The 24,348-nt window shown below is 45.5% G+C and overlaps 1 long non-coding RNA gene across 3 annotated transcripts in view; it reads right to left on the bottom strand.

The window, feature by feature from the left end:
• Positions 1-23,940, bottom strand: part of LOC130295344 (uncharacterized) — a 28,053-nt gene extending 4,113 nt beyond the window's left edge. The window contains exons 1-2 of one of the 3 annotated variants that reach the window (XR_008848792.1): positions 23,849-23,940; positions 12,595-12,946 (exon numbers count right to left, since the gene is read on the bottom strand). This is a non-coding gene — a long non-coding RNA (uncharacterized LOC130295344). Of the gene's footprint in view, positions 1-12,594; positions 12,947-14,020; positions 14,113-23,848 lie in introns of those variants that run through there. The other 2 variants (XR_008848795.1, XR_008848794.1) reach the window with 2 other exon arrangements.
• Between the last annotated feature and the right edge of the window lie 408 nt (positions 23,941-24,348).

Raw genomic sequence — 24,348 nt, 5'->3', positions numbered from 1 at the left:
TGTTCTCTCCTATCTCATAGCTCTCCTCTGTGCTCTCTCCTGTCTGATAGCACTCCTCTGTGCTCTCTCCTGTCTGATAGTACTCATCTTTGCTCTCTCCTGTCTGATAGGACGCCTCTGGGCTCTCTCCTGTCTGATAGTACTCCTATATGCTCTCTCCTGTCTGATAGGTCTCCTCTGTGCTCTCTTCTGTCTGATAGCACTCCTCTGTGCTCTCTCCTGTCTGATAGGACTCCTCTGGGCTCTCTCCTGTCTGATAGCAGTCCTCTGTGCTCTCTCCTGTCTGATGGCACTCCTCTGTGCTCTCTCCTGTCTGATAGTACTCCTCTGTGCTCTCTCCTGACTGATAGCACTTCTCTGTGCTCTCTCCTGTCTGATAGCACTCCTCTGTGCTCTCTCCTGTATGATAGGACTCCTCTGTGTTCTCTCCTATCTCATAGCTCTCCTCTGTGCTCTCTCCTGTCTGATAGCACTCCTCTGTGCTCTCTCCTGTCTGATAGTACTCATCTTTGCTCTCTCCTGTCTGATAGAACGCCTCTGGGCTCTCTCCTGTCTGATAGTACTCCTATATGCTCTCTCCTGTCTGATAGGTCTCCTCTGTGCTCTCTTCTGTCTGATAGCACTCCTCTGTGCTCTCTCCTGTCTGATAGGACTCCTCTGGGCTCTCTCCTGTCTGATAGCAGTCCTCTGTGCTCTCTCCTGTCTGATGGCACTCCTCTGTGCTCTCTCCTGTCTGATAGAACTCCTCTGTGCTCTCTCCTGTCTTATATTACTCCTCTGTACTCTCTCCTGTCTGATAGGACTCCTCTGTGCTCTCTCCTGTCTGATAGCGCTCCTCTGTGTTCTCTCCTGTCCCATAGTACTCCTCTGTACTCTCTCCTGTCTGATTGGACTCCTCTGTGCTCTCTCCTGTCTGAGAGGACTTCTTTGTTCTCTCTCCTGTCTGATAGTACTCCTCTGTGCTCTCTCCTGTCTGATATTACTCCTCTGTACTCTCTCCTGTCTGATTGGACTCCTCTGTGCTCTCTCCTGTCTGATAAGACTTCTTTGTGCTCTCTCCTATCTGATAGCACTCCTCTGTGCTTTCTCCTGTCTGCCATCTAACTAAAAAACACCCTGCTTCATGAGAGGAGCTCCGTCAGTCAGTTGCCCTCAGTATGGCTGACTGACCATAGTATTGTAATACATGGTATTATAGGTTGCACATGTGGTGTCCCGGTACCGTATCCTATCCGGTACCTGCGTGTGTGGGTCCCCTTAGCCAGAGTCCCTTGGACATCGGGGACCCCATTGTCTAGTTCAATCCTGGTCACCTCTCATCCAGATAGTTATTGCGCTAATAGTTTATTTAGGAAGCATGTAAATATGATATCAATGTCTGTAGATGGTTAGTTGCCTGTCTATAGCGTAGCAGGACCTGCGGGTCACGTGGTCAGGTGAACTCTATGGTATTTCTGCTTAAGAACCTTTGGAGGTCCCTGTGACGTATGCTACCCATCACACTGTGTCACAGTGAATGACAGATGCTTGGACCAATCAGATTCGCCCCGCCCCTACCCATATAAGGGAGCGGCGGCCATTGTTCTCGCTCTTGTTCCCGGGCTGTCAAACGCAGTGAGTTAGGCCTGAGCCTTGCGGCAACGGCTGATATATTCAGGATCGCGAGTGTAGCAACCCCTAAGCACTCTGCAGGATCACCGGACCTTATCTATCCCCTAAATCAGGACGGATCTGCAATAATTACCCTAAATTCAGAGACTTTAATTTAATTCAAGGTCCGCAACAATTGTCAGTCATTGGTCATTGAGATATATAGAGACTGTTTGCCTGAGACTGTTATTGTTCATTGGATGTACCGCAAACATCTAAGTAAAGTTCTTCAAGTTAAAGTTCAACTACTTTGTGGATCTTCAGTCATTTTATTACATGCACCTATCGTTACTGGGAAGGGCGGCAATAGGCCGGAGAATTACCTTCGCATCCTAGCCCTCAGCCTGGCGTCACAAACTATAGGGTTAACATTAACCCTTCATTTACCGAAACAATACCCCCACTACCAACACCCCCCAAGGGCTACCACACACACATGGCACTGGCTTCTTAATCATAAATCTACTCATAGTTCTTCTTTAAGGGAGATATCAGTCATGACCAAGTTTATGACCAAGAATAATAAGATTAAATCCACAACCAGCTGCCACATTGTAAATATTTTTTTCACAGGACATCACATCGACAGTTTACAGCCTTATAAATCGCAAGCTTAGATTTTATAATTAAGCTGTAACTTCCCATGATAAGGGGACAAACAATCAGAGGCTTCTATATGGGTAGGGTGCAGTACTATAATATACATCCATCCTGAATAGGGGTTACACAAGCAGATGGGGCACCACAAAATGTGCAGCCAGACTGCTGTTATAGGGGGAACTCCGGACTATACAACCAGACTGCTGTTATAGGGGGAACTCCAGACTACACGACAAGACTGCTGTTATAGGGGGAACTCCCGACTACACAAGCAGACTGCTGTTATAAAGGGAACTCCGGACTACACAACTGGACTGCTGTTATAGGGGGAACTCCGGACTACACGACAAGACTGCTGTTATAGGGGGTGCTCCAGACTGCACAGCCAGACTGCTGTTATAGGGGGTGCTCGAGACTATACAACCAGACTGCAAGTATAAGGAGCGCTCCAGACTACATAGCCATACTGCTGTTACAGAGGGTGCTCTAGACTACACAGCTAGACTTCTGCTATATAGGGGGAGCTCCAGAAGTTGTAGGGGGAGCTCCAGACTATTACAGCCAGACTGCTGTTATAGGGGAAGCTCCAGACTACACAGCCAGACTGCTGTTATAGGGGAAGCTCCAGACTATACAGCCAGACTGCTGTTATAGGGGAAGCTCCAGACTACACAGACAGACTGCTGTTATAGAGGGTGCTCCGCAGACTACACAAAGATACTTCTGTTCTAGGGGGCACTCCAGACTATACAACATGACTGCTGTTATAGGGGGTGTTCCAGACTGCACAGCCAGACTGCTGTTATAGGGGGAATTCCCGACTACACAACCAGACTGCTGTTATAGGGGGTGCTCGAGACTATACAACCAGACTGCAAGTATAAGGAGCGCTCCAGACTACATAGCCATACTGCTGTTATAGAGGGTGCTCTAGACTACACAGCTAGACTTCTGCTATATAGGGGGAGCTCCAGAAGTTGTAGGGGGAACTCCAGACTATTACAGCCAGACTGCTGTTATAGGGGAAGCTCCAGACTACACAGCCAGACTGCTGTTATAGGGGAAGCTCCAGACTATACAGCCAGACTACTGTTATAGGGGAAGCTCCAGACTACACAGACAGACTGTTGTTATAGAGGGTGCTCCGCAGACTACACAAAGATACTTCTGTTCTAGGGGGCACTCCAGACTATACAACATGACTGCTGTTATAGGGGGTGTTCCAGACTGCACAGCCAGACTGCTGTTATAGGGGGAATTCCCGACTACACAACCAGACTGCTGTTAAAGGGGGTGCGCCAGACTGCACAGCCAGACTGCTGTTATGGGCGGGGGCACTCCAGACTATACAACCAGACTGCAAGTATAAGGAGCACTCCAGGCTACATAGCCATACTGCTGTTATAGAGCATGCTCCAGACTACACAGCTAGACTTCTGCTATATAGGGGAAGCTCCAGACTGATGTTGGAGGGGAAGCTCCAGACTACACAGCCAGATTGCTGTTACAGGGAGCACTCCCTACTATACAACTCCCTACTGTTATAAGAGCCACTCCAGACTACACGGTCAGACTGCTGTTATAGGGGGCACTCTAGAGTACACAGCCAGACCGCTGTTATCGGGGATGCTCCAGAGTACACAGCCAGACTGCTGTTATAGGGGGCGCTCTAGAGTACACAGCCAGACTGCTGTTATAGGGGGTGCTCCAGAGTACACAGCCAGACTGCTGTTATAGGGGGCGCTCCAGAGTACACAGCCAGACTGCTGTTATAGGGGGCTCTCTAGAGTACACAGCCAGACTGCTGTTATAGGGGGCACTCCAGAGTACACAGCCAGACTGCTGTTATAGGTGGCGCTCTAGAGTACACAGCCAGACTGCTGTTATAGGGGGTGCTCTAGAGTACACAGCCAGACTGCTGTTATAGGGGGCGCTCCAGAGTACACAGCCAGACTGCTGTTATAGGGGGCGCTCCAGAGTACACAGCCAGACTGCTGTTCTAGGGGGTGCTCTAGAATACTCAGCCTGACTGCTGTTATAGGGGGCGCTCCAGAGTACACAGCCAGACTGCTGTTATAGGGGGCGCTCCAGAGTACACAGCCAGACTGCTGTTATAGGGGGCTCTCCAGAGTACACAGCCAGACTGCTGTTATGGTGTGTGTTTTGGGGGGGGGGTCCAGACTACAAAGCCAGACTGCTGTTATAGGGGGCGCTCCAGAGTACACAGCCAGACTGCTGTTATAGGGGGTGCTCTAGAATACTCAGCCTGACTGCTGTTATAGGGGGCGCTCTAGAGTACACAGCCAGACTGCTGTTATAGGGGGCGCTCCAGAGTACACAGCCAGACTGCTGTTATAGGGGGCGCTCCAGAGTACACAGCCAGACTGCTGTTATAGGGGGCTCTCCAGAGTACACAGCCAGACTGCTGTTATGGTGTGTGTTTTGGGGGGGGGGGGTCCAGACTACAAAGCCAGACTGCTGTTATAGGGGGCGCTCCAGAGTACACAGCCAGACTGCTGTTATAGGGGGTGCTCTAGAATACTCAGCCTGACTGCTGTTATAGGGGGCGCTCTAGAGTACACAGCCAGACTGCTGTTATAGGGGGCGCTCCAGAGTACACAGCCAGACTGCTGTTATAGGGGGCGCTCCAGAGTACACAGCCAGACTGCTGTTATAGGGGGCTCTCCAGAGTACACAGCCAGACTGCTGTTATGGTGTGTGTTTTGGGGGGGGGGTCCAGACTACAAAGCCAGACTGCTGTTATAGGGGGCGCTCCAGAGTACACAGCCAGACTGCTGTTATAGGGGGCGCTCCAGAGTACACAGCCAGACTGCTGTTATGGTGTGTGTTTGGGGGGGGGGGGGTCCAGACTACAAAGCCAGACTGCTGTTATAGGGGGCGCTCCAGAGTACACAGCCAGACTGCTGTTATAGGGGGCGCTCCAGAGTACACAGCCAGACTGCTGTTATAGGGGGTGCTAATGTAAGATGTACTAATCCCATGATGCTCTGAGGAATGTAAAGACAATCTTTTCTATTTATATTACAGCATCCATAAAACATGGGAGTAAATTAATTTCTCCTCTTACTTCACAAAACAAGTCTGTCCAATAAATCACATTGTCACGTCGCTCACAGACGCGGGAGAGTCGAGTGGCAGGTCGGAGCAGGTGGCTGGCCACGAATGTAATATAAAGAGGCATTGAGCTAGTACAGTAGTGGGAACGTTTGCTGAGAGGTCTGGCACCAGATATCATAAAATAAGCACAATTATACAAGACAATGCATAGCTTATAAATAGACGGGAGCATGTTACTGAGGAACATAGCCGGAGGGACACCCAAATGTCCTAATGCATCAGGTTACTAGACAGGATGTTCATTGCCAGCTGCAGACCCAGATTAGGGACGAGGGATTAACACCTCAAGGCAAAATTATCTTCATTTGCTTTAGTGTTTGTTTATCAGATCCCGAGGTTAGGTAATGGGTCATGTTTGCATTTTGTCTCTTTTATTATGTAATTGAGGAGTGAGGCAATTACAATGAATGAGGCGGGGTTTTTTGGCGGTATAAACAAGACATCAGCCATGGCAACTGCTGGAGTTGTTCTTAAAAACTGAGGGAACCAGAAGATAAAAGACAACCCGCTAGAGGCAATGCTATAGCATACACTTAGTATGGTAACCGGGGCTGCAAAATTGAGGCTTCTAAGAAAATGAAGTGAGCCAAACGTAGTCATTAGCTAACTACATTCGGGCCATCAACCTCGGACATCCTATTTAGGGTACGTTCACGCATACAGGATCCTGCGCAGATTTGATGCGCAGGATTTGTAACTGCCGATTAGAAGTTGTGCTCAGTCATTTACCCTGTTTCCCCAAAAATACACCCTACCCCGAAAATAAGCCCTAGCTGGATTATCAGGGTGGGCTGCAATATAAGCCCTACCCCGAAAATAGACCTAGGGCCAGGGGTACTCAACTGGTGGACTGCGGCCGCCAGTAATGCAATGCGGACCCCCCCCCACCACCACCACCACCACCGCCTTTGGCTGGTCCCTTGGCAAGTTAAATGAGCCGGGGCAGGGACGCTGTCGCTTTAAAACGTCTGTGTGTATGCACGCCCGACGTCACGGACGTGTCCCTGTCCCGGCTGCTACCGGTAAGCAGCAGAAGGAGATCCCGCTGCTGCCGCTGAGAGCTGCAGCTTCAGTTGCGGACACTATGAAGGTGGGGAAGTGTTGATTTATTATGGCAGAGGGGTGGGGGGCCCTTTAGGAGTGTCGAGGACGATGGGGGGGCTGCAGGAGTGTGGAGGATGGGGGGCTGCAGGAGTGTGGAGGATGGGGGGCTGCGGGAGTGTGGAGGATGGAGGGGGGGCTGCAGGAGTGTGGAGGATGGAGGGGGGGCTGCAGGAGTGGGGAGGATGGGGGGCTGCGGGAGTGTGGAGGATGGGGGGCTGTAGGAGGATGGGGGGCTGTATAGCAGTGTGGAGAATGGGGGCTGTGGGAGGATGGGGGGCTGTGGCAGTGTGGAAGATGGGGGGGGGTGGCATTCTCCACACTGCTACAGCCCCCCATCCTTCACACTCCTGCAAGCCCTACCCTGAAAATAAGCCCTAGTGTGTTTTTTGTGACTAAAATTAATATAAGACCCGATCTTATTTTCGGAGAAACACGGGTAGTTTACACTGAAATCTGCAGCAGAAAATCCTTCGCATCAAATTCTGCGCATCAAATCTGCGTACGTGTGAACGTACCCTTAGACAGTTTGACTACATATATGTGACATGTATTGACAAGTTGTACAGTGACCCCTCGACCTACGATGGCCCCGACATACGATAATTTCAACATGCGATGGCCTCTCAGAGGCCATCGCATGTTGAAGGCAGCATCAACATACGATGCTTTTTTATGTCGGGGCCATCGCATAAATGGCTATCCGGCAGCGCTGACTGCTTCAGCTGCCGCCGGATAGCCGTTTACGGTGCCCCGTGTGCTCCGGTGATGATCACTTACCTGTCCTCGGGGCTCCGGCGCGTCCTCTTCGGGATCCTCTGCATCGTCGGCGCTCTCCATCGACATCATCATGATGCTGCGCACGCCGTCCCGTCATCCAATAGGAGTGGCGTGCGTAGCGACGTGATGGCGGCGACGGAAAGCGCGGTTGCCGGGGAAGCAGAGGCCTTGCCTGAGCGTCGCGGACACCTCGGGGACGCAGCGACAGAGATGGGCAGCGACATCCCGGGCAGCGGTGACGAGCGGTGACGGTCCGGAGCGGCGGGGACAGGTGAGTACAACTTTCTCTAACAGTGGTCTACAACCTGCGGACCTCCAGATGTTGCAAAACTACAACACCCAGCATGCCCGGACCGGGCATGCTGGGTGTTGTAGTTTTTCAACATCTGGAGGTCCGCAGGTTGTAGACCACTGTCCTATACTTTACATTGCACGGATCCCTTAAAATACGATGGTTTCAACAAGCGATGGTCCATTTGGAACGGATTACCATCGTATGTTGAGGGACCACTGTAATGTCAACCCAATCTCAGCAGCGACAATTTGGTAACCTTCGGTTCTCTTTTAAAAAGGATTCCCTAACTTTAGGATACTAAAGGTGACCTTAGGAGTGAAAACTCTTGTGATACTAGCGGTGGATCCTGTGATGTGACTTGTTGTAGGCCTCTTTTATCAAAACTGTGTAAAAGAGAACTCAGCTTTCATTTTACTAGAGCAGTAGTAATGAAAGCTGAGTTCTGGTAGGTAGCTATGCAGGGCCCAGAAGTGGGAAAAATTCTACCATTGCATATCAGGAGGACATAATAAAAAAAAACGGGTTTTGTATTCTAGGGTTTTGTATTTTTGTACTTTTACACCATTTACCGTACGGGATTAATAATGTTATATTTTAATAATCTGGACAATTCCTAATATGTTTATTTTTATTACGTTTACATGTTTTTATCTGGAAAATGGGAAAAGGGGGTGATCTGAAATTTTAATATGTAAGGGGTTAATGTGTGTTTTTTTTTTTTTAAGATGGTGCAGCCAGGCTCTATCAAATAAAAAGCCATGGCCCGAAAGAAAGCAGAGGTAAGCCCTCCGGCTACCTCTACAGTGGATCGCCTCTCAGCGATGGTCATTGGGGGGATCCACCCAATGGACCACCAGGGAGGGTCTAAGGCTGCCGCTGCCTTTAGATGCTGCTGTCAGCTTTGACAGCGGCGATCTATAGGGTTAATAGCCGGCTGCTGCGGTCGCAGCATGCCGGCTATTAGCGGTACCCCCCAGCTACAGGAATCTGCACCATACACCCTGAGCGACATCATGGCAGAGTAGGTCCTTCATGGGTCGTGAATGGTTCAAAAAATTTCTCAGGGCCCAATTTGCCGCCCATGTGAAGGTGCCCCCTGGGTCCAATGAGTCACCATTTAGCTCATGTGTGTGGGGGGCTGTCAGCAGGGACCTCACGAGGAGGAAGGTATGCTCACTACAGTGCCCAGCTACCCAGCTTTTATTACAGAACTGTCCTTATCTGATCAGTGATATAATTGGAACTTATCTAAGGCCTTTTTTTGGGGACTCATGGGTGGGGTTACTCTCTTATAGAGTTAGTTTTAGGGCCCAGGACCTTCAAGTTTCCTCTATTAAAGAGTAGCTGTCATCATAAATAAACTTTTAACACGTCACTACGACAAGCGAGGAGAGAAGAGCACTGATCTGCACTTCTCTCCCCACTCCGTGTCTATGTGAGTGAGACAGTACCATAGACTTACATTAGATGGATGAACGTCTCGGTATGGGGAATGCACTAAGCGTGCACTTCTTCTGGCACGTTTTACTAATCTAAGCTTTTCATAAGTCTCTACAACATATCAAAAGCTTTTTTTTACTACTAAAATAATCAATCTCCTCCAAAAAAAAGGGACCCCCCAAGTTTGTTTATCTATAAGAATTAAGGTCTGTGAAAAAAACATCTATAGATGAAGGATGTAACTATAGTATAACATTCATTGGTATCAAATTTCATCCAGTCGTTTATATTGTTCAATATATTTCCCCTTTATATATATCACTAAAAAACTGGAAAAAGATTTTGAAGCAGACATCATATTACCTTTAACCAGATAATCAGAGTAGCTGATCGCTGGCGGTCCAGATCCTTGGGGGAAGCCATTGCCAGTCAAACATTTCCTCTGGTTAGGTGGTATCTATTAACATGAATGGACTGCCGAGCCAACCAGTGCCTGAGCAAGCAAGTTCTCCTTTCTGGCATGTAGAGGAGAGCCCCAAGTGGGGGACCCCCTCTATGACATCCCATATGCCCTATTTAAAGGGAAACGGTCATTCTGTTCACCCACACTAAACTCAATACACCGGGTCATAGTGCAGGTGAACAGGAGACTGATGAGGGGTCTCGGACTAATATACATACCTTCTGTCCGGCGCCCGGTCCCTCTGAAGATCTGCTTCTATCTTCGCTGAATTGCGCGCTGGAGGCGGGCTTGCCGAGTGAATTTAAATATTCATGGCCGCTGGTCACGTGAGCGCTTGTGCCTACTGAGCGCTCACGTGACCTACGACCATAAATATTCAAGTTCAGCTGGTGGGCCTAGTTCAGCCAAGTTAAAAGCTGATCTTCAGAGGGACCGGGCGCCAGACAGAAGGTATGTATATTAGTTAGAGACCCTTCATCGGTCTCCTGTTCCCCCTCACTATGACCCAGTGTATTGGGTTTAGTGTGGGTGAACAGGATAACCGTTTTCCTTTAACTTCTCTGGGTAAAATATATGTATAAATAGTTGTTCTTGAGAACAGATACATGTACATGTTTACTTTTCAACTGACTGAATTGAGTGAATTTTGTCCCGTTGAGAATCTGACATAATAGGCTGAGTAAGGCCTTTTCTATCATTTGCTGTAAACATAACAACCGAACCCCTCTCTGAGCAAAATAACATTCTCATGATTGAAATGTGTATAAAAACAACTCAGCTCGGTCCTCTGTAGGTTTTCATTCTGTTTTGGCAGTATGTGGTCTGTGTAAGCCATGTCTATAGAAAAGCCCAGAGCATGGCTGTAAAAGTTCTGTCTCCTTCTCCCCTCTCCCAGTGGGAAATCCCAGCACAACCTTAAGCACCAATTAGTATTTCATTACATCCAGTCAGTGGCCTAAAAATTGGTCTCTGTCTATGAAGTTAAAGAAATTCCTTATTGGTCGCTCTTTCTAAACAAAATGTAGCAGTCAGCAAAAACTTCTCTTAGGATATAGGTAATTTACATGGCAGACACCACTGTACAGAGGCCTTAAAGGGATACTCCGCGCCTAGACATCTTATCCCCTATTCAAAGGATAGGGAATAAGATGTCTGATCGCGGAGGTCATGCCACTGGGGACCCCCACCATCTCAGCTGTGGCACGCCAGACATGGAACAAATTTTGGATGCCGGATGACTGGCGATGCGTGGCGGAGGCTTGTGACGTCGTGGTCACACCCTGCTTGTGATGTCATGGCCATGCCCCCTCAATGCAAGTCTATGGGAGGGGGCGTGACGTCACCAACCTTCGAAGCTGCATCCGACTCTCTAAACGAATGCCGGGTGTAGCAGGGAGATCATGAGGGTCATCTTACCCCCTATCCTAGGGGCAGAGTACCCCTTTAATGTAATATTGTATGTATGGAGATAGTCTCCCTTATAAGCTATGCTTTCTTCTATCTTCATATAGCTATACATTTGGGATCAAAAATTTGGGCACCCCAGGTAAAAATTTGTCTTAATGGGCATAAAGAAGCCAAGGAAAGATGGAAAAATCTCCAAAAGGCATCAAATTTGAGATTAGACATTCTTATAATATGTCAACAAAAGTTAGATTTTATTTCCATCATTTACACTTTCAAAATAACAGAAAACAAAAAAATGGTGTCTGCAAAAGTTTGGGCACTCTGCAGAGTTAATATCTTGTACTGTCCCCTTTGCAAAGCTGAGACCTGCCAGTGTCATGGTTTGTTCTCAATCATCATCTGGGAAGACCAGGTGATGTCAATCTCAAAGGTTTCAAATGCCCAGACTCATCTGACCTTGCCCCAACAATCAGCACCATGGGTTCTTCTAAGCAGTTGTCTAGAAATCTGAAACTGAAAATAGTTGATGCTCAAAAAGCTGGAGAAGGCTATAAGAAAATAGCTAAATGTTTTCAGATGTCAATATCCTCTGTTCGGAATGTAATTAAGAAATGGCAGACATCAGGAACAGTGGAAGTTAAAACAAGATCTGGAAGACCAAGAAAAATATCAGACAGAACATCTCGCAGGATTGTGAGAAAAACAATTCAAAACTCACATTTGACTGCACAATGCATCCAGAAAGATCTGTCAGACACTGGAGTTGTGGTACACTATTCCACTATAAAGAGATACTTGTACAAATATGGTCTTCATGGAAGAGTCATCAGAAGAAAACCTCTTCTACATCCTCACCACAAAAATCAGAGTTTGAACTTTGCAAATGAACATATAGACAATCCTGATGCATTTTGGAAACAAGTTCTGTGGACCGATGAGGTTAAAATTGAACTTTTTGGCCGAAATGAGCAAAGGTACGTTTGGAGAAGAAGGGGAACAGAATTTAATGAAAAGAACTTCTGTCCAACTGTTAAGCATGGGAGTGGATCAATCATGCTTTGGGGTTGAGTTTTGTAAGGAAGAATGGGCAAAGATACCTCAAACAAGAATTGAAAGACTCTTGGCTGGCTACAAAAAGCGTTTACAAGCTGTGATACTTGCCAAAGGGGGCAGTACAAGATATTAACTCTGCAGGGTGCCCAAACTTTTGCAGATGCCATTTTTTGTTTTCTCTTATTTTGAAAGTGTAAATGATGGAAATAAAATCTAACTTTTGTTGACATATTATAATAATGTCTAATCTGTAATTTGATGCCTTTTGGAGATTTTTCCATTTTTCCTTGGCTTCTTTATGCACATTAATACAAATTTTTACCTGGGGTGCCCAAACTTTTGATCCCCACTGTAAGGGAACCTCCTAAACTTTGTTTCAGGAGGATTTGCTGCAGATCAGCTGATAATTTGCTTCTACGTTCCACTGGACCTGGTGCAGAGTGCCCAGCAAGTGTAAGCAGTGAACATAAGTGGTAATGCATAGTATTGCTGCTTACTACCTTTTGCACAATAAAATTAAGCAGCAATGCATAGCACTGCCTACCTGGCCCCTTAACACTTTCTGGGTTATGCCATTGGGAAAAAAACAAAAAAACTCAAAATAGGAGAGCGGACATGTTCCACTATAAAGTGCATACATAAAATACGATATTCCAAATGCACTTACTTCAATGAGGAGGGTTCTTACGTCCTAAACCCTCCTTAATCCTGCATGTGCTTCAAACACTAGGTCTGAACACCGTTTTATGAAGCTGGGCATTCCCCTTGTTTTCTCTTTCTTTCCACTCCAAAGGTCTTTTTGAAGAGATTTCAAATCCAGTGCACTGAGGTTTTACATTGCTGCATCTAATGTACACAGATAAATGGTAATTTGGTCACATGGTCATCTCCTAACCAATAATTACAGAATAAATCCTTTATCTCAACCTTCCTCTCTTGGGAAAGCACCTAAACCTGTCAGAGTGTTCAGGCCCTAGGTTAAGCCAGAGTCATATGTGTGTCCCTCAGCTCTGCTTTTCCTGGGGAGACAAAGAAAAGTGGTTCTAGGTTTGCTAATGCTAGGCAAATATTACATATAGTATACACACAATGGGCTATCCAATAATTGCCAACATGAAAGGAAGATTTACTCACGACCTGAAGGAGCATTTTCTGTAAACTTGTTTTCTTTACTCATATATCTTTTACGTCTTACAAGACAAAGTGCAAGAATGCAAGATAGCAGAAATAATTTCTGCTATCTTGCATTCATGCACTTTGTCTTGTAAGACGTAAAATATATATGAGTAAAGAAAACAAGTTTACAGAAAACGCTCCTTCAGATCGTGAGTAAATCTTCCTCTCATGTTGGCAATTATTGGATAACCCATTGTGTGTATACTGAAATTGAAGCTGAGATTATAATGGAGCTCCGAATCATGGGTCTGTCCTCACCTGTGTGAGTGAACACTTTGGGGAATAGTGCAATAGTGTTGTTGTATAATACCTTACATATAGGCCACATGTCTAGTCTACAATCAAGGTATTGTTCCTGATCCAATATCCAGGCCACACTGCAAGGATTGGTTCTACTATGTCCCCCCCAGGAGGGGGGATTTTATCTTTCAAGAGAGGAAAAGTTGTACAAGGGCCTCTCTGTGTTACACTGATGTTTATTTTGGACCATACGGATGGGTTAGGGCTGCCTGTTTTTGAAGTTTTCTCTGGATGCACCTTTCTGGGGGTCGTATTACAAATTACCACCAAAGGGTGCATTCACACTGCAGAATCTCCGTTCGCTGAATTCCGCCGCCAAAGATGCTTCGGCGCTAGGGCCGCGGGGCACTGAGCCGTCACCACTGACGGCTATGCAGTGCTCGCGGAATCCGCGCAAAGAATGAACATGTTCTTTCTTTGCCTGGAACTATTTCAGCGGCGGAATTGTCCGCAACGGAAATTCTGCAGCGTGAACGGGTCTCGCGGAGACCCATTCACACTAATGTTAAGTTCACACCGCGGAATTCCGCTCGCGGAGTTCCGCTCGTGGAATTCCGCGGGAATTCCGTAGTGTGAACGCACCCAAAGACTGTGTAAAGTGGAGTCCTATTTTGCACCTTGTACCACAGTAGACCAACCCATGAAGATCCTAATCCAGTAATTTGGCTGATAACTTGAGAGCTGGAGAACATCTGCACACATCTGCAGTAGACATTGGGGGAGATTTATCAAAAGCTGTGCAAAGGAAAAGTTGCCAAGTTGCCCATAGCAACCAATCAGATTTCTTGTTTCATTTTGCAAAGGCCTTGTTAAAAATGAAAGTAGCGATCTGATTGGTTGCTAGGGGCAACAGGGCAACTTTTCCTCTGCACAGGTTTTGATAAATCTCCCCCATTATACGTACAAGTATTAAAGGTTTCCTAAATTTAGCTAAGCGGAAAAAAAAGCATTAATTAAAGGGACAGTGACCAAATCCCCATTTGACTAACAAAGCTGTATTTTCGTAACTGTATTTTATGGAATTGCTAAAAGAGTTCAGCAAAGTTTATGAGTTGTTTTACGGAAAACTAGGGGCAAAAGTCTAATTCCTGTGCTTTGTATGCAGAAACAGCGGCAATGATAAAAAGATATTTGTGGTTTCCACAGATGAACATTAGGTTTGGACCACTGTGCTATATGACACAAACAGCAAGTACTACTACACCCATCATAACCTTCTATGCTTCCTGTAGCCATCACACAGCTGTTTGTCTTCACACTAAAGGATTAAAAAAAACAATGGGAGTAGTTAAAGTGACCAGATGTCCTTTTATCATTGTCCCAGCGTTGCCTGAGGCCATTACAATACCTATAGAAGATGACCTAATTCTAGTTACCCCAGGGGGGAGGCTGTTGTCACCAATAAAGGTAGCTTGGATTTGGGTAATTAGTATAAGGTTCCAAAGGCGAGTGTCTCCTTAGTACGTCTTTATTTCTTCCCATCTCCCAGTCAATAATATCACTGAAAATAGATCTTATTACTGACTGCATCTCCTACAGTCCTCAGTTTATTTAGAGCAATAAACTAGTAATAAAACCGTATATGGTCCTCAGTGAGTCCTTGTATCCTTCATATACACCAGTCAGCCATTACAATGGTAAAGTAAATAACATTCACTTTATCGTGTACCTGAGGGAATTGGCAAGGACCAAAGTGTGATGCCTAGAAGACTGGGTCAGAACGTCTTGTAAGGATGTCCCTTTGTATCTTGTGGTTAGCACCTAGCAAATGTGGTACAAGGAAGGATGACTGAAGGAGAACCAGTGTTAGGGCATGGTTGCCCAAGAATTAAAGGGGTTCTCCACCAAAAGGTGACTTTCGTACTTACCTGTCAGACAGTAATGGATATGCTTAGGTAGGATCCCTGCTCGTCTTGGGGCCAAATAGCTGTTTTCTGAGTTTACTATAACGCTGCTGATTTATTTTTGTGAAATGGCTATTTCCTGTTGGAGTTCCCTCCCTCCAACTACAAGCCCCAGGATTCCTTGTTTGTAAGCCACCCCACCCATTGAAGCACAGGTGAGCTGCCTTCTATGCTGTGCTTTGAACAATAGACCAGTGCATTTTAACCAGGGTGCCTCCAGCTGTTGCAAAACTACAATTCAATGCAGAATGATCTCCTTCCCACCCAGCGGTCGCTCCACCCATTGAAGCAGACAGGCTCCCTTTGGACACCTGACTAGTGATGTAACGTCTCGGGCCGGACTGCAACCTGGGAAACCCTGAGACAACACTCATTTTGTATGCTGGTAAAAATAAACATTGGGGCAAAGATCACATAAGAATTGCGAGACCATGAAAAACAGATACAGACACTATACTATGATCTACACTAACTTTACAGCCCCTGTAGAATAGTCAAATAAAAATGAATCCTGGAATACCCCTTTAAAGGCTAGCTTATCTGGTGCTATCCCAAAAGGCAGTGCTGAAAACATTACTGCTGGACATCTTCAGAGATCTTGTGGAGTCCATCCCTATGGTAGCGGGGTGTGATGAGGGCAGATGTTGTTACCCTAGGGGCAGATGGCATTCACCCCTTGTATTTGTGATGCCAGGGCGTGGTTTAGCCTAAAACCACCCAAAGGTATACCGCTGGATCCTGGGCTAGGCATGGGGGCAATAAAGACTCTGAAGCCAAGTTACGGACAACGGTAGCTTTACTGAGGGTAGACAGGTGGTAAAGTCTATACAGTTCAGCCAGGGCCCACGGAGGTGACCAGTGACGCAGAGACCTTAAGGGCTTGCTGGGATTTGTAGTAGGACTGGACAATTGAATGCAGACCACGCTGACTTGACAGATGACAGGACTGACTTGACTTGACTCATAAAGCTGTGACTTTATCTTACTTGAATTGATGGTGGCAGCAGGACTTGACTTTGAGGCCTCCAACACTCTGGACACACACACTAGGCACGACTGCACTGGACCTCAGCAGGAAGCAAGAGCTAAGAGAGAAGAGAGAGAAGCTCCACCCAGGGCTTATATGGGGGAGACTAGCAGGGAGCCCATAGGTCACCCCTGGGATCACCTGGTCACTGGTACCTCCTGGGTAACAATCACATGACATAACTCTTAAAAATACAGCACATGTTATAATACAATACACTGCAGAACATATGTACAGGGGGAAACAGGTACAAGGGGCCCTGGGGACACTGAAGGAGGCTGCCTGACAGGACAGCAAGGGTACGGAGTAATATCTCCCGTACTGGGCCACCACAATCCCCAATAGGTCAGAGCTGTTTGCTGGCATCATGGATATCTACACAATATGTGGCATGCAAACGTTCTGCTGACTTAAGTTGTATGCATGGGCCCTAATTTATCAAAATGTGTGGGAGAAAAACAACCAATCACAGCTCAGCTTTCACTTGACCAGAACCCGTTAGGATAGGAAAGCTGAGCTGTGATTGGTTGTTTTTCTCTCAGACATTTTGATAAATCAGGGCCCATGGTTGTTAAACAAATCAGTTCTAGCAAAATTATGCCTTTTATCAAAATAAAGTATAATCCCAGTATTTATGAAAAGTTTTTCTACTGTTTCTTATAAGCTTTATCTTTCAAATCTTCACCATGCATGAGAAAAATAAGTTGGCTTTCAGTATACGAGGACAGTCTTATTTACAGTCAGAGGCAATAAACCTGTACATAGCTAGTCCTGCTCTGAGCTGCCAAGGGAACACAATTGTATCCAGTCTAGACAATGCTCTATGAGCTAAGCATCCTGGACTCCAGACTGATACATTGTACATAGCTAGTCCTGCTCTCAGCTGAGAAGTGGAGACAATTGTATCCAGTCTAGACAATGCTCTGTGAGCTAAACATCCTGGACTCCAGACTGATACATTGTACATAGCTAGTCCTGCTCTCAGCTGAGAAGTGGAGACAATTGTATTCAGCCTAGACAATGCTCTGTGAGCTAAACAGCCTGGACTCCAGACTGATACATTGTACATAACTAGTCCTGCTCTCAGCTGAGAAGTGGAGACAATTGTATCCAGTCTAGACAATGCTCTATGAGCTAAGCATCCTGGACTCCAGACTGATACATTGTACATAGCTAGTTCTGCTCTCAGCTGAAAAGTGGAGACAATTGTATCCAGTCTAGACAATGCTCTGTGAGCTAAACAGCCTGGACTCCAGACTGATGCATTGTACATAGCTAGTGCTGCTCTCAGCTGAGAAGAGGAGACAATTGTATCCAGTCTAGACAATGCTCTGTGAGCTAACACAGCCTGGACTCCAGACTGATACATTGTACATAGCTAGTCCTGCTCTCAGCTGAAAAGTGGAGACAATTGTATCCAGTCTAGACAATGCTCTGTGAGCTAAACATCCTGGACTCCAGACTGATACATTGTACATAGCTAGTCCTGCTCTCAGCTGAGAAGTGGGGACAATTGTATCCAGTCTAGACAATGCTCTGTGAGCTAAACATCCTGGACTCCAGACTGATACATTGTACATAGCTAGTCCTGCTCTCAGCTGAGAAGTGGAGACAATTGTATCCAGTCTGGACAATGCTCTGTGAGCTAAACATCCTGGACTCCAGACTGATACATTGTACATAGCTAGTCCTACTCTCAGCTGAGAAGTGGAGACAATTGTATCCAGTCTGGACAATGCTCTGTGAGCTAAACATCCTGGACTCCAGACTGATACATTGTACATAGCTAACTCTCATAGTTTGCTACAAAGTCGCATTCTATTAAGCCTACAGAGCATTGTCTGGACTATTGGACAGAGCTGTAGTTGTATTTCCTATGTAGCATGTGACTAATGAAGGTTCTGATAGAGGAAAGGCATCTGAGGACACAGATGAGAAATACATTTTTCGGATAGACTGGGTGGACTTGTCTCCCTTTAGCAGGATACGGTGAACGCAGGGAACATTGTTTGTCTCATGTTTGTCTCTGAGGAAGAGACAAGAGCTAGAAATATTCTGTAGATTGAAGTCTGTCATAAGTGGTGACCAGATGGATGTCCTCAAAAGTGTAAGGCTATGTTCACACAGTGTATTGTGAAGCTCAGAAATACACTTGGAAATAATCTTAAGTGTTCAAGCATTTGGTATTGTTTTTGGGGTGTTTTCGTCCCCGACTACTGTTTTATGGAGAGTAGTTATGGTGCATTATATGGGCGCTATTTGCAATTTTCCCTAATGCAATATTCAAGAAGTTCACACATCAAAAACATATGTAAAATGACCATGTGATGTCCAAATAATACATGACCCTTTTATTCTACAGCTATGATAATTATGGGCTCAAAAAAATCTAATGTAGACTGTGTAGTAATTATTATTCAATGGTTAAACATGGCGGATGTGCAGGCCCGGTTTTAGGCTTAGTGTGGCACTGGGCAAAATTAAAAGTGGGCCCCCAATAGTTGAAATAGTGCACTAACTAGAGTTGCGCATTTTTGGTCACTTCAAATACCATAAAAAATATATAAAAAGCAATTGAAAAGTCCCATCCAAACATAAATGGTACCGATAAAAACTACAGATCATGGTGCAAAAAATGACCCTCATACATCCCCATATACAGAAAAATAAAAGAGTTATAGGAATCAGAATAGGACAATTTTAAGCATACCAAATTTTGTACAAAAAGTAACGTAAAAAAAATAAATAAAACCTATAGAAATTGGGTATTGTTGTTACCGTATGGACCTACAAAATAAAGATAGTGTGTTGTTTTTACCGAAAAATGCACTGCGTAGACACTTTAGCCCGCACATTTTACAAAATGGCATTGTAATATTGAGGTTCTGAATCAGTGTGTGGCATGTCTGCTACCCATCACCACTACAAGCAGCCACTGCTCTTTGTGGCAGAGGGCACCACCACCATCGTGCCTGATCTTAAGGTGGTGATGGTGGTGTTATGGAATTCAATGCGCCCCAGACAAAAGGTTGTTAAAGGAGCCCGGCCTCTCCCTGCACTCACTATGTGAATGGCCTCTGCTGTGAGCCTTTAAGAAGCAGCGAGGCTCAATTCTCAATGGTGCTGGCTGTACTCCCACACTCATTCCCCTAGCCACTTACACTGTAACAGCCACAGGGGGCCCCTGGAGGATGGGGGCCCTGGGCAGTTGCCCTGTTTGCCCCCCCCCCCCCCCTTAATGCCACCCCTGCGAATGTGAAATAGGTGTTTTACACCTCAAAAAACAATTGAAAAAACTATGCATGTCGTTCCTGGGTCCGCGGAACATACCCGATTTTGGGGTGATGTCCCAACACCCCAGGATGGCCCCAAACTATTAGTGCCCCACATACTATGTGGAATTTATAACATTGGTGTATTCTTATGTGGAAGAAGGGCCATTATCAGGCATCGGCCCATGGTGTCACTGCTACCTCAGTCCCCCTATACCTACACTCCTTGATGTGATTTTGGATAAGAATCCCCATTGGAAAGTAGTACGGCATGAGTTTAATGTTATTGACAGGGACTATTATTGCAGGAGGGGGAGATGACTGATGGTCATATTTGTCCTCTCTGTGATAAATTTGAGAAAGCAAGACGATACAAAGCAAGAAAAAACTGCAGGTCCGTGTGGGTCATACAATGGATGGGGGGTCAAGATTGGAGTAAAATAAATATATTTACTGAAATTACTAAAATATCTGACATAGAAATGAAACTTATCGCAGGGCTCTCTCCCTTGTATTATACCCTGTAGTGTATCACCATAGATAAAAGTGAGCAGATAACGGAGAGTCTGGAATTCTGGATGATTAGAGAAAGCTCCATTAACCTACAGCCCGGGGCAAAAGATACTAAAACATATAAGCAATGGAGCTTTACTAGATATGTACATGAAAAACAGGAAAGATCAAGCCCAAAGGCCAAAAAACTATGACCTGGTGACCCTTTACAGACCTATTTTATTAGGAGACCCTCCCCCCTGTTACCACTATAGATTCAGCTCTACAATAATTGCACAGAAAAACACACCTTGCAATCTTCTTTATTGATGGATAAATGTAGGATTTTATCAGGTTGCTCTACTTTATACTGAGAGAAAGTGAACCTGTACATAGATAGTCCTGCTCTCATCTGAAAAAGTAGAGACAATTGTGTCCAGTCTAGACAATGCTCTGTGAGCTAAACATCCTGGACTCCAGACTGATACATTGTACATAGCTAGTCCTGCTCTCAGCTGAGAAGTGGAGACAATTGTATCCAGTCTAGACAATGCTCTGTAAGCTAAACATCCTGGACTCCAGACTGATACATTGTACATAGCTAGTCCTGCTCTCAGCTGAGAAGTGGAGACAATTGTATCCAGTCTAGACAATGCTCTGTGAGCTAAACATCCTGGACTCCAGACAGATACATTGTACATAGCTAGTCCTGCTCTCATCTGAGAAGTGGAGACAATTGTATCCAGTCTAGACAATGCTCTGTGAGCTAAACATCCTGGACTCCAGACTGATACATTGTACATAGCTAGTCCTGCTCTCAGCTGAGAAGGGGAGACAATTGTTTCCAGTCTAGACAATGCTCTGTGAGCTAAACATCCTGGACTCCAGACTGATACATTGTACACAGCTAGTCCTGCTCTCAGCTGAAAAGTGGAGACACTTGTATCCAGTCTAGACAATGCTCTGTGAGCTAAACAGCCTGGACTCCAGACTGATACATTGTACATAGCTAGTCCTGCTCTCAGCTGAGAAGTGAAGACAATTGTATCCAGTCTAGACAATGCTCTGTGAGCTAAACAGCCTGGACTCCAGACTGATACATTGTACATAGCTAGTCCTGCTCTCAGCTGAGAAGTGGAGACAATTGTATCCAGTCTAGACAATGCTCTGTGAGCTAAACATCCTGGACTCCAGACTGATACATTGTACATAGCTAGTCCTGCTCTCAGCTGAGAAGTGGAGACAATTGTATCCAGTCTAGACAATGCTCTGTGACCTAAACATCCTGGATCCCAGACTGATACATTGTACATATCTAGTCCTGCTCTCAGCTGAGAAGTGGAGACAAGTGTATCCAGTCTAGACAATGCTCTGTGAGCTAAACAGCCTGGACTCCAGACTGATACATTGTACATAGCTAGTCCTGCTCTCAGCTGAGAAGTGGAGACAATTGTATCCAGTCTAGACAATGCTCTGTGAGCTAAACAGCCTGGACTCCAGACTGATACATTGTACATAGCTAGTCCTGCTCTCAGCTGAGAAGTGGAGACAATTGTATCCAGTCTAGACAATGCTCTGTGAGCTAAACAGCCTGGACTCCAGACTGATACTTTGTACATAGCTAGTCCTGCTCTCATCTGAAAAAGTAGAGACAATTGTGTCCAGTCTAGACAATGCTCTGTGAGCTAAACATCCTGGACTCCAGACTGATACATTGTACACAGCTAGTCCTGCTCTCAGCTGAAAAGTGGAGACACTTGTATCCAGTCTAGACAATGCTCTGTGAGCTAAACAGCCTGGACTCCAGACTGATACATTGTACACAGCTAGTCCTGCTCTCAGCTGAAAAGTGGAGACACTTGTATCCAGTCTAGACAATGCTCTGTGAGCTAAACATCCTGGACTCCAGACTGATACATTGTACATAGCTAGTCCTGCTCTCAGCTGAGAAGTGAAGACAATTGTATCCAGTCTAGACAATGCTCTGTGAGCTAAACAGCCTGGACTCCAGACTGATACATTGTACATAGCTAGTCCTGCTCTCAGCTGAGAAGTGGAGACAATTGTATCCAGTCTAGACAATGCTCTGTGAGCTAAACAGCCTGGACTCCAGACTGATACATTGTACATAGCTAGTCCTGCTCTCAGCTGTGAAGTGGAGACAATTGTATCCAGTTTAGACAATGCTCTGTGAGCTAAACAGCCTGGACTCCAGACTGATACATTGTACATAGCTAGTCCTGCTCTCAGCTGAGAAGTGGAGACAAGTGTATCCAGTCTAGACAATGCTCTGTGAGTTAAACATCCTGGACTCCAGACTGATACATTGTATATAGCTAGTCCTGCTCTCAGCTGAGAAGTGGAGACAATTGTATCCAGTCTAGACAATGCTCTGTGAGCTAAACAGCCTGGACTCCAGACTGATACATTGTACATAGCTAGTCCTGCTCTCAGCTGAGAAGTGGAGACAATTGTATCCAGTCTAGACAATGCTCTGTGAGCTAAACAGCCTGGACTCCAGACTGATACATTGTACATAGCTAGTCCTGCTCTCAGCTGAGAAGTGGAGACAATTATATCCAGTCTAGACAATGCTCTGTGAGCTAAACATCCTGGACTCCAGACTGATACATTGTACATAGCTAGTCCTGCTCTCAGCTGAGAAGTGGAGACAATTATATCCAGTCTAGACAATGCTCTGTGAGCTAAACATCCTGGACTCCAGACTGATACATTGTACATAGCTAGTCCTGCTCTCAGCTGAGAAGTGGAGACAATTGTATTCAGTCTAGACAATGCTCTGTGAGCTAAACAGCCTGGGCTCCAGACTGATACATTGTACATAGCTAGTCCTGCTCTCAGCTGAGAAGTGGAGACAATTGTATCCAGTCTAGACAATGCTCTGTGAGCTAAACATCCTGGACTCCAGACTGATACATTGTACATAGCTAGTCCTGCTCTCAGCTGAGAAGTGGAGACAATTGTATCCAGTCTAGACAATGCTCTGTGAGCTAAACATCCTGGACTCCAGACTGATACATTGTACATAGCTAGTCCTGCTCTCAGCTGAGAAGTGGAGACAAGTATCTAGTCTAGACAATGCTCTGTGTGTGTTTATCTCACAAAGCTTTGTCAAGACTGGATATAGTTAAATGTCTGTAAGCAGGAGGTGCACTGGAGGAATAATAAATGGTTGTGCAGGTGGACAGAACATTAAAACAAGGAGCCGCCTGTGTTCAGTATATTTCACATGTATCCTTGACTTTCATAGAAATCTTCCATCCCATAACACTGTATCCCAGCCGGCTGCATTCATCACACTGCTGTGCCATGTCTTCTCCCTCCTCCTACCCATAACCTGACAGATATCCTCTTCTGGGGGTCACGATTTACCAGCATGGGTCGTAATGTGCGCGGTAAATTGTGTCAAAAGCAACTCGTACAGCCGTATATAGAAGAAGCCTTCACTTATCTGTCATGTTTTTACCATGCTAACACAGTCCTTCACAGGGTCTCCTGTAGGGGGCATCATAAAGCTTATATGACCTTCAGGCCCACAGGGTACCAAGGTCACAGTCTCCTATTCTAGTGCTTACAGTAGCCGGTTGTTTGTTCATGACACATTGTACTTTATCCTGGTGGTAAATTTGGGTGTTTTTTATTTTTGTGAAAAAAACACCAAAATGTTGTTTAAAAAATAAAAAATAAAAACATGAAAAATTTTCGCTTTTCTAAATAAGAAATTCTCACAAGAAAGATACTCATGCCACGTAAATTAGTTATGAATCCACAGTTACAATTGGTGGAGATTCATCGAGGCCTGAGCTGAGGAAAAGTTGAACAGTTGCCCTTAGCAACCAGATAGCTTCTTTCATTTTTTCAGTAGCCTTTTCAAAAATGAAAGAAGCGATCTGATTGGTTGCTATGGGCAACTTGTCAACTTTTCCTCAGTATATGATGAATCTCCCCCAATATGTCTACCTTACTATGGCACCATTTGTTAAACATACTTTTACTTTCTTTTTAGAACGTTAGAGGGCTAAAAACAATAATGGGGGGAGATTTATCAAAACCTGTCCAGAGGAAAAGTTGCTGAGTTGCCCATAGCAACCAATCAGATCGCTTCTTTCATTTTGCAGAGGCCTTGTTAGAAATGAAAGAAGCGATCTGATTGGTTGCTATGGGCAACTGGTCAACTTTTCCTCTGGACAGGTTTTGATAAATCTCCCCCAGTGTTTCCCAACCAGTGT

Source organism: Hyla sarda, chromosome 1, assembly GCF_029499605.1.
Source record: "Hyla sarda isolate aHylSar1 chromosome 1, aHylSar1.hap1, whole genome shotgun sequence".
Lineage (NCBI taxonomy): Eukaryota > Metazoa > Chordata > Amphibia > Anura > Hylidae > Hyla > Hyla sarda.
The sequence above is the reverse complement of the archived record's forward strand: the minus strand, read 5'-3'. Positions and strand labels throughout refer to the sequence as shown.